This window comes from Grampus griseus (genome assembly GCF_964374135.1).
Source record: "Grampus griseus genome assembly, chromosome: 18".
Taxonomy (NCBI): Eukaryota; Metazoa; Chordata; class Mammalia; order Artiodactyla; family Delphinidae; genus Grampus; species Grampus griseus.
Genome location: NC_139012.1, coordinates 46,491,280 through 46,499,981, shown reverse-complemented (window position 1 = coordinate 46,499,981; position 8,702 = coordinate 46,491,280). Strand labels below are relative to the sequence as shown.

At 41.3% G+C, this 8,702-nt stretch overlaps 1 pseudogene across 1 annotated transcript; it reads right to left on the bottom strand.

Annotated features, from left to right (window-relative positions):
* Positions 1 to 6,334: 6,334 nt before the first annotated feature.
* Positions 6,335 to 7,829, bottom strand: LOC309836001 (SH2 domain-containing adapter protein E-like; annotated as a pseudogene). Its single transcript has one exon. The product of its transcript is annotated as an SH2 domain-containing adapter protein E-like (transcript).
* Positions 7,830 to 8,702: the final 873 nt, after the last annotated feature.

The window sequence follows — 8,702 nt, the reverse complement described above, 5'->3', positions numbered from 1 at the left end:
ATATTTGGTAGTGTATATATGTCAGTGCTACTCTCTAACTTCATCCCAGCTTATGCTTCCCTCATCCCGTATCCTCAAGTCCACTCTCTACCTCTGAATCTTTATTGTTGTCCTGCCCTTACGTTCATCAGAACCTTTTTTTTTTTTCAGATTCCATATATATGTGTTAGCATCTGGCACTTGTTTTTCTCTTTCTGACTTACTTCGCTCTGTATGACAGACTCAGGGTCCATCCACCTAACTACAAATAACTCAATTTTGTTTCTTTTTATGGCTGAGTGATATTTCATTGTATATATGTGCCACATTTTCTTTATCCATTCATCTGTTGATGGACACTTAGGTTGCTTCCTTGTCCTGGCTATTGTAAATAGTGCTGCAATGAGCATTGTGGTACATGTCTCTTTTGAATTATGGTTTTCTCAGGGTATATGCCCAGTAATGGGATTCCTGGGTAATATGGTAGTTATATTTTTAGTTTTTTAAGGAACTTCCATACTGTTCTCCATAGTGGCTGTATCAATTTACATTCCCACCAACAGTGCAAGAGGGTTCCCTTTTTTCCACACCTTCTCCAGCATTTATTGTTTGTAGATTTTTTGATGATGGCCATTCTGACTGGTGTGAGATGATATCTTATTATGGTTTTGATTAGCATTTCTATAATGATTAGTGATGTAGAGCATCCTTTCATGTGTTTGTTGGTGATCTTTATATCTTCTTTGGAGAAATGTCTATTAAGGTCTTCCACCCATTTTTGAATTGGGTTGTTTGTTTTTTTGGATATTGAGCTGCATGTGCTGCTTGTATATTTTGGAGATTAATCATTTGTCAGTTGCTTCATTTACAAATATTTTTCCCCATTATGAGGGTTGTCTTTTCATCTTGTTTATGATTTCCTTTGCTGTACAAAATACTTTGTTTCATTAGACCCCATTTGTTTATTTTTGTTTTTATTTCCATTTCTCTAAGAGGTGGTTCAAAAAAGATCTTGCTGTGATTTATATCATAGAGTGTTCTGCCTGTGTTTTCCTCTAAGAGTTTGATAGAGTCTGGCCTTACATTTAGGTCTTTAACCCATTTTGAGTTTATTTTTGTATATGGTGTTAGGAAGTGTTCTAATATCATTCTTTTTCCCAGCACCACTTATTGAAAAGGCTGTTGCTTCTCCATTGTATATTCTTGCCTCCAATGGTCATATCTATTAAGTGACCATATGTGTGTGGGTCTTTCTCTGGGCTTTCTATCCTGTTCCATTGATCTATATTTCTGTTTTTGTGCCAGTACCATACTGTCTTGATTACTGTAGTTTTGTAGTATAGTCTGGAGTCAGGGAGCCTGATTTCTCCAACTTCATTTTTCTTTCTCAAGATTGTTTTGGCTATTTGGGGTCTTTTGTGTTTCCATCCAAATTGTGAAATATTTTGTTCTAGTTCTGTGAAAAATTCCATTGCTTGTTTGATTGGGATTGCATTGAATCTGTAGGTTGCTTTGGGTAATATAGTCACTTTCACAATGTTGATTCTTCCAATCCAAGAACATGGTATATCTCTCCATCTGTTTGAATCATATTTAATTTCTTTCATCAGTGTCTTATAGTTTTCTGCATACAGGTCTTTTGTCTCCCTAGGCAGGTTTATTCCTAGGTATTTTATTCTTTTTGTTGCAGTGGTAAATGGGAGTGTTTCCTTAACTTCTTTTTCAGATTTTTCATCGTTAGTGTATAAGAATGCAAGAGATTTCTGTGCATTAATTTTGTATCCTGCTACTTTACAAAATTCATTGATTAGCTCTAGTAGTTTTCTGGTAGCAGTTTTAGGATTCTCTATGTATAGTATCATGTCATCTGCAAACATGACAGTTTTACTTCTTCTTTTCTGATTTGGATTCTTTTATTTATTTTTCTTCTCTGATTTTGTGGCTAAAACTTCCAAAACTATGTTGAATTATAGCAGTGAGTGTGGGCAACTTGTCTTCTTCTTGATCTTAGAGAAAATGGTTTCAGTTTTTCACCATTGAGAGTGATGTTGGCTGTGGGTTTGTCATACATAGTCTTTATTATGTTGAGGTACATTCCCTGTATGTCCACTTTTTGGAGGGTTTTTAACATAAAAGGGTGTTGAATTTTGTTGAAAGCCTTTTCTGTATCTATTGAGATTACCATATGTTTTTTACCCTTCAAGTCACTAATATGTTGTATTCGCATTGATTGATTTGCATTACATTGAAGAATCCTTGCATTCCTGGGATAAACCCCACTGGATCATGGTGTATGACCCTTTTAATGTGCTGTTGGATTCTGTTTGCTAGTATTTTATTGAGGATATTTGCATCTATGTTCATCAGTGATATTGGCCTGTGGTTTTCTTTTTTTGTGACATCTTTGTCTGGTTTTTGTATCAGGGTGAGGGTGTCCTTGCAGAATGAGTTTGGAAGTGTTCTTCCCCGTGCTATATTTTGGAAGAGTTTGAGAAGGATAGGTGTTAGCTCTTCTCTAAATGTTTGATAGAATTCACCTGTGAAGCCATCTGGTCCTGGGCTTTTGTTTGTTGGAAGATTTTTAATCACAGTTTCAATTTCAGTGTTTGTAATTGGTCTGTTCATATTTTCTATTTCTTCCTAGTTCAGTCTTGAAGGTTGTACTTTTCTACGTTTTTTTTCCATTTCTTCTAGGTTTCCCATTTTATTGCCATATATTTGCTTATAGTAGTCCCTTATGATGCTTTGTATTTCTGCGGTGTCCATTGTAACTTCTTTTTCATTTCTAATTCTGTTGATTTGAGTCTTCTCCTTGTTTTGTTGATGAGTCTGGCTAATGACTTATCAATTTTGTTTATCTTTTCAAAGAACGAGCTTTTAGTTTTATTGGCCTATGTTATTGTTTCCTTCATTTCTTTTTCATTTATTTCTGATTAAATCTTTATGATTTCTTTCCTTCTACTAACTTTGGGGGTTTTTTTGTTCTTCTTTCTCAGATTGCATTAGGTGTAAGTTTAAGTTGTTTATTTGAGATGTTTCTTGTTTCTTGAAGTAGGATTGTATTACTATAAACTTCCCTCTTAGAATTGCTTTTGCTGTATCCCATAGGTTTGGGGTCATCGTTTTCTCATTGTCATTTGTTTCTAGGTATTTTTTAATTTCCTCTTTGATTTCTTCAGTGATCTCTTGGTTATTTAGTATCACATTGTTTATCCTCCATGTGTTTGTATTTTTTACAGTTTTTTCCCTGTAATTGATATCTAGTCTCATAACAATGTGGTCAGAAAAGATACTTAATATTATTTCAACTTTCTTAAATTTACTGAGGATTGATTTGTGACCCAAGATATGATCTATCTTGGAGAATGTTCAATGAGCACTTGAGAAGAAAGTGTATTCTGTTGTTTTTGGATGGAATGTCCTATATATATCAATTAAGTCTGTCTTGTTTAATGTATCATTTACAGCTTGTGTTTCCTTATTTATTTTCATTTTGGATCATCTGTCCATTGGTGAAAGTGGGGTGTTAAAGTCCCCTACTATGATTGTGTTACTTTCAATTTCCCCCTTTATGGCTGTTAGTGTTTGCCTTATGTATTGAGCTGCTCCTATATTGGGTGCATAAATATTTAATTGTTATATCTTCTTCTTGGATTGATCCCTTGATCATTATGTAGTGTCCATCCTTGTCTTTTGTAATAGTCTTTATTTTTATTTTTAATTTTTATGTTTTTAAACTCCACATCTCCACTTTTTTTTTTTTTTGCAGTACGCGGGCCTCTCACTGTTGTGGCCTCTCCCGTTGCGGAGCACAGGCTCCAGACGCACAGGATCAGTGGCCATGGCTCACGGGCCCAGCCGCTCCACAGCATGTGGGATCCTCCCAGACCGGGGCACGAACCCATGTCCCCTGCATCGGCAGGCAGACTCTCAACCACTGCGCCACCAGGGAAGCCCTCCACTTTTAATTATATAAAGAAAACAGCATGACTGTCACAGAAAAACAATATAGAGAAAGCACAATACTGAGCCTATGATAGAAGCTCAATAAATACTTAATGTATCAGGTCTGCTTTCAAAATGTTATTTCATTATTGCATTTATCACAGTTGCTGTGTATGGGCCAAAAATCATTTAGTGCACAAAGAAAAATTTTACAAAGCTTTCAGCATTTATTAAAATTAGGGTAACTGCTGCATTTCCTTTGTAGAATAAGTTTAAGTAAAAAATAAGGTTTCATTTCTAGAATGTTGAACTGAAAATAAGTTTAACAGAATGAATTATTTGTATATGGAAGGTAATAAATATTTGTTTAATGGAATTGGAACTACAAATGCTAAAAATTAAAAATCTCATACTAAAGATATAGTACGTAAACCAATATATTAAAAAATTCTATCAGTACTTAAAAAACAGAACATTCTTTTTTTTTTTTTTTTTTTTTTTTGCAGTACGCGGGCCTGTCACCGCTGTGGCCTCTCCCATCGCGGAGCACAGGCTCCGGACGCGCAGGCTCAGCGGCCATGGCTCGCGGGCCCAGCCGCTTCGCGGCACGTGGGATCCTCCCGGACCGGAGCACGAACCCGCGTCCCCTGCATCGGCAGGCGGACTCCCAACCACTGCGCCACCAGGGAAGCCCCAGAACATTCTTGATTAATAAAATCTTTGACATCCAGTGAGGAAAATTTCCTTTCAAAGTTTTAAAAACAAAGCTCACACGACTCTTTGGCTACAATCTTAACTGAATAAGAAGCGAATATTTACTAATCTCTAAATCATAATAGTAAAATGATAACTAATAACTAGAAGGATATGTTTTCCTAAAAGTTAACTGAATCAGCATTTCTTTTGTGTATTTAACATTAGTTACAAAAGTTAACTTTTCATTGATGACAGTCAGCACATTTGCATCTGGACCAGTTTCAAGAGCCAAATTACAAACCCCAGAATACAAAAACCTCTGCTCAGCTGTAATTATAGAGCCACTCACTGTAGCCTTCTCACAGTATGCCATTCCTACGGGTGTTTTTTCACAGTAAGTACATTGATGATACAAGTTCACAATAAATCATAATGGTAATATCAATATTATTTTAATATCTTTAAGCAGTAGTAGATAGAGAAAATGCCAGTCTTTTAAAATATTTTTATACGGTGCCAATTGGTCTGCTTTGTATAGCATGAGAGAAACTTTGCAGGTTTTAGAGACCCAGCTCTCACACAATAATATCCTAGAGTTTATATATATATATATATATATATATATATATATATATATATATATATATATATATATATATATATATATATATCTGCTTCGCGACTTGTGGGATCTTAGTTCCCTAACCCCAGGCCCTGGGCAGTGAGACTGTGGAGTTCTAACCACTGGACCGCCAGGGAACTCCCTATATATATATATTTTTTAAGTTACTCTAAAATACAAAGTGAATCCAATTTTAGGGATAAAAATTAAAAATGGCTCCAATAACTAAAATGAACAAAGGTGAAACAAAAGATATCAGAAGTTCTGTATAATTATTCAATAAGAAAACAGTTGTTGAGCTTTGTAAATTTTCAGATCTTTTGAAAATCAGAAATGAAATCTTCATTGCATATTTTATTCTGTAATTCAGAATAATGGTAATGCTGCCAATGCTTAATTATATTGGTGATTCTTAAATCAGATGCATCTTCCTTCTTATTTATGCTTATATTACTGATTTGCTGAAAAAGTCCACAGAAATTGAGAAAACACAAACTTTCTTAATAATCCTTTTGCCAGACCCTACAGTTGTGAATTTTTACGGACTCCAGAGCTGAACTAGGACCCTCAAGAGAGAAATACAGCTTTCTCCAAAGTGCCCACTATTTACTTATTTTCCACTGTTAATGCTTTTCCCCAAGAAGCGGTACTGTATTACATGCTCTTTGGGTCCACATGATCATTTTTTGTTGTCTTATGTAAAAGCCAAGTGCATTTTTGTTGGTTTGTTTGGAGACCAGGTATTCCACGGAACAACTAGCACATTTTTGGAGAATCTTAATATTTCTGGACTCCTGACTTACCTTTCCTGAGGGTCACGCCCCAAATAGAGCACCCTACTCCAGGACTGGAGGCAACTGGTAAATTATGGTTTCTCATTGTAGAACTACTTAGCAAGGAGAAAAGGGACAGGTCAGTAACCAAGTGTCATGGAATGGATTCAAGGTCGAAGACTTTTTGACTCCTAAATGAAGCATCCCTCTTCCTCCAAAATATTATGGTGCAGTCCAGCCTTGTCCCCTGAGATACTGGTTGGGTGCTGATGCCCTCCTAGGTGTGAGAGGCCCTGTTGGGGCTTTTGGTGGCTGAACCTTAGTGCAGCTTGCTGTGCACAGGGTAGAGCAAGGTCATATGTTCTGCCCCCTTGAAAGGCAGCTTCTCATTGGAATAATAGTGTACCACTTCCGGGATGCTGTCAAAGACAGCACTCATCTGATTCAGGGTATACTTGTTGTCTTTGGTCTGAGCCACTATGATGCGGACACATCCTTGACTAGTCTTTAGTGCAATGGAGTAACTACTGGTCCCTGACTCGCTGTTTCAAACTAGGTGCCCAGCTTCTTTACAGGGTTGTAGTCGACAGCCTCAGCTCGGGTGATGGCACCATGATACCAAGGCTGCTTCTCCAGCAGCAGGGCTGGGTCCACTCTTTCCGCCTCACTGTGGTCAGAGAGGGTTGGCTTCAAGATCTTCTGGGTCCAGCTCTTCTGTCAGTGGTGTTGCCTCACTGTCTCCTCCTTGATGGAAGGTTGCTCAGAGCCTTCAAACTGAACCGACATCGCCTGCACGATCTGCTCCTTCTTCCACTCCCAGGGCTGCTCGTACTTGGCCGCAGGCCTCTCATCGTCCTGGGGCAGCCGCGCCTTCCGCTCCGGCCCCTCGCCGCGCTGGCCGCCTTCGGCTGCCGGCTCGTAGGGCGTGTTGTACAGCTGCGGCAGTTTCCCCAGCAGCTCCTTGGAGTTCCGTCTCTTGGCCAGCAGCTGGGGCTTCATGCTGTTCTCCCCTGGCTCACAGGGGCTGTTGAGCAGCTGAAGAGCCTTCACCAGGGGGTCTTTGGAACCTCGTCGTCTGATTTCTGTTATCATTGGCTGTGCATCATAGGGTTCCATGTATCCATCATTCTCCCCTATTCTCTCTGCATCCCTTTGGCCTTTCATCCGTTTAGCATCATAAGGGTCAGCGTAGTCTTCTAAAATGATGACCGTGTCTTGCTGCTTAATAATCTTGCCCTTGTCCAGTTCCTCCCAGGGAGGAAGGGGAAGAGGACGTGGAGGAAAAGCTGCTGTTGCTACTGCTGCTGCTACTACTGCTGCTGGGGTAGTTGCTCTTCCCATGCTTCTCCTGAGTGTCCACCTTGATGAGCCTGTTGACGTAGGTGCTGCAGCCTGAGCTCTTGGCCGCGCCCCGGTGGGGCTCCTCCTCGGTGGCCCAGGAGTTCTTGCGGCCCTTGCCCACGGCAGCCTGAATCAGACCCTGCAGGCTATCTCGGGATAGCCGGCTATCATTGAGGGGGCCGACCACGGCCTGGCTGCTCCCCAGCTCAGCCGCCGAGTTCTTTCATCCCTTGCCCAGGGCGGGCCCTGTGCCACCTGCCTCTGAGTTCTTGCTCAATTTGCCACCTCCCCCGCTGCCAGGCTTGGTCCGCTCCGACACTGTCTTCAGGTTCAAGGGGGAACTCCTTGAACCACTTGGCCGCCATGAGGGGTGCCTGGCCGGCGCGGCTCAGGAGCATCGTGGCCAAGGAGCAGGCGAGCGAGGAGGCCCAGCTTAGACATGGAGAAGCGTCAGGGGCTGGGGGCCACTGCATTCCCTGAGGCTGGGGCGCTAGAGGCTGCGGCAAGGCCCCGTGATGGCTGCTTCGCTCATCCTGGGCCGGCCGTCGCCTACACCCCTCAGGGTGGGGCCGCTACGGCCCGGGACGGGGGGCTCGGGGCGCCCAGCGGGTGGGCGTGAGATGTCACTCCGGACACGGACAGCAACAGGCACGACGCACCGGGGCCCCGCCTGAGCCCGTCTTTAGCGCCTGCACGGCCAGGGTCTCCGCAGAACTCTGGGGGTGGCGGGTGCTGGGGGCTTCCCCTGTGTTTTCCTCCTGAAGTGGGAGAGGCGGGGCCCACGGAAGCCCTGAGACAGCCCTGCCCACTCTCCCGGGGACCAGGGGAGATGAAGGGGAGGCAGCGGGAGTGTCCCCGGCACCGTGACAGACGGTGGGCTGCCAGCGGGCAGCCCCCTCTCTCCAAGAGTCTTTATTTTAAAGTCTGTTTTTTGTGATATGAGTATTACTACTCCAGCTTTCTTTTGATTTCCATTTTCATGGAATATCTTTTTCCATCCCCTCACTTTCAGTCTGTATGTGTCCCTAGGTCTGAAGTGGGTCTCTTGTAGATGGCATATATATGGGTCTTGTTTTTGTATCCATTCAGCCAGTTTGTGTCTTTTGGTTGGAGTGTTTAATCCATTTACATTTAAGATAATTATCAATATGTATGTTCCTATTTCCATTTTCTTAATTGTTTTGGATTTGTTTTTGTAGGTCTTTTTCTTCTATTGTGTTTCCTGACTAGAGAAGTTCCTTTAGTATTTGTTGTAAATCTGGTTTTGTGGTGCTGAATTCCGTTAATTTTTGCTTGTCTGTAAGGTTTTTAATTTCTCCGTCAAATCTGAATGAGATCCTTGCCGG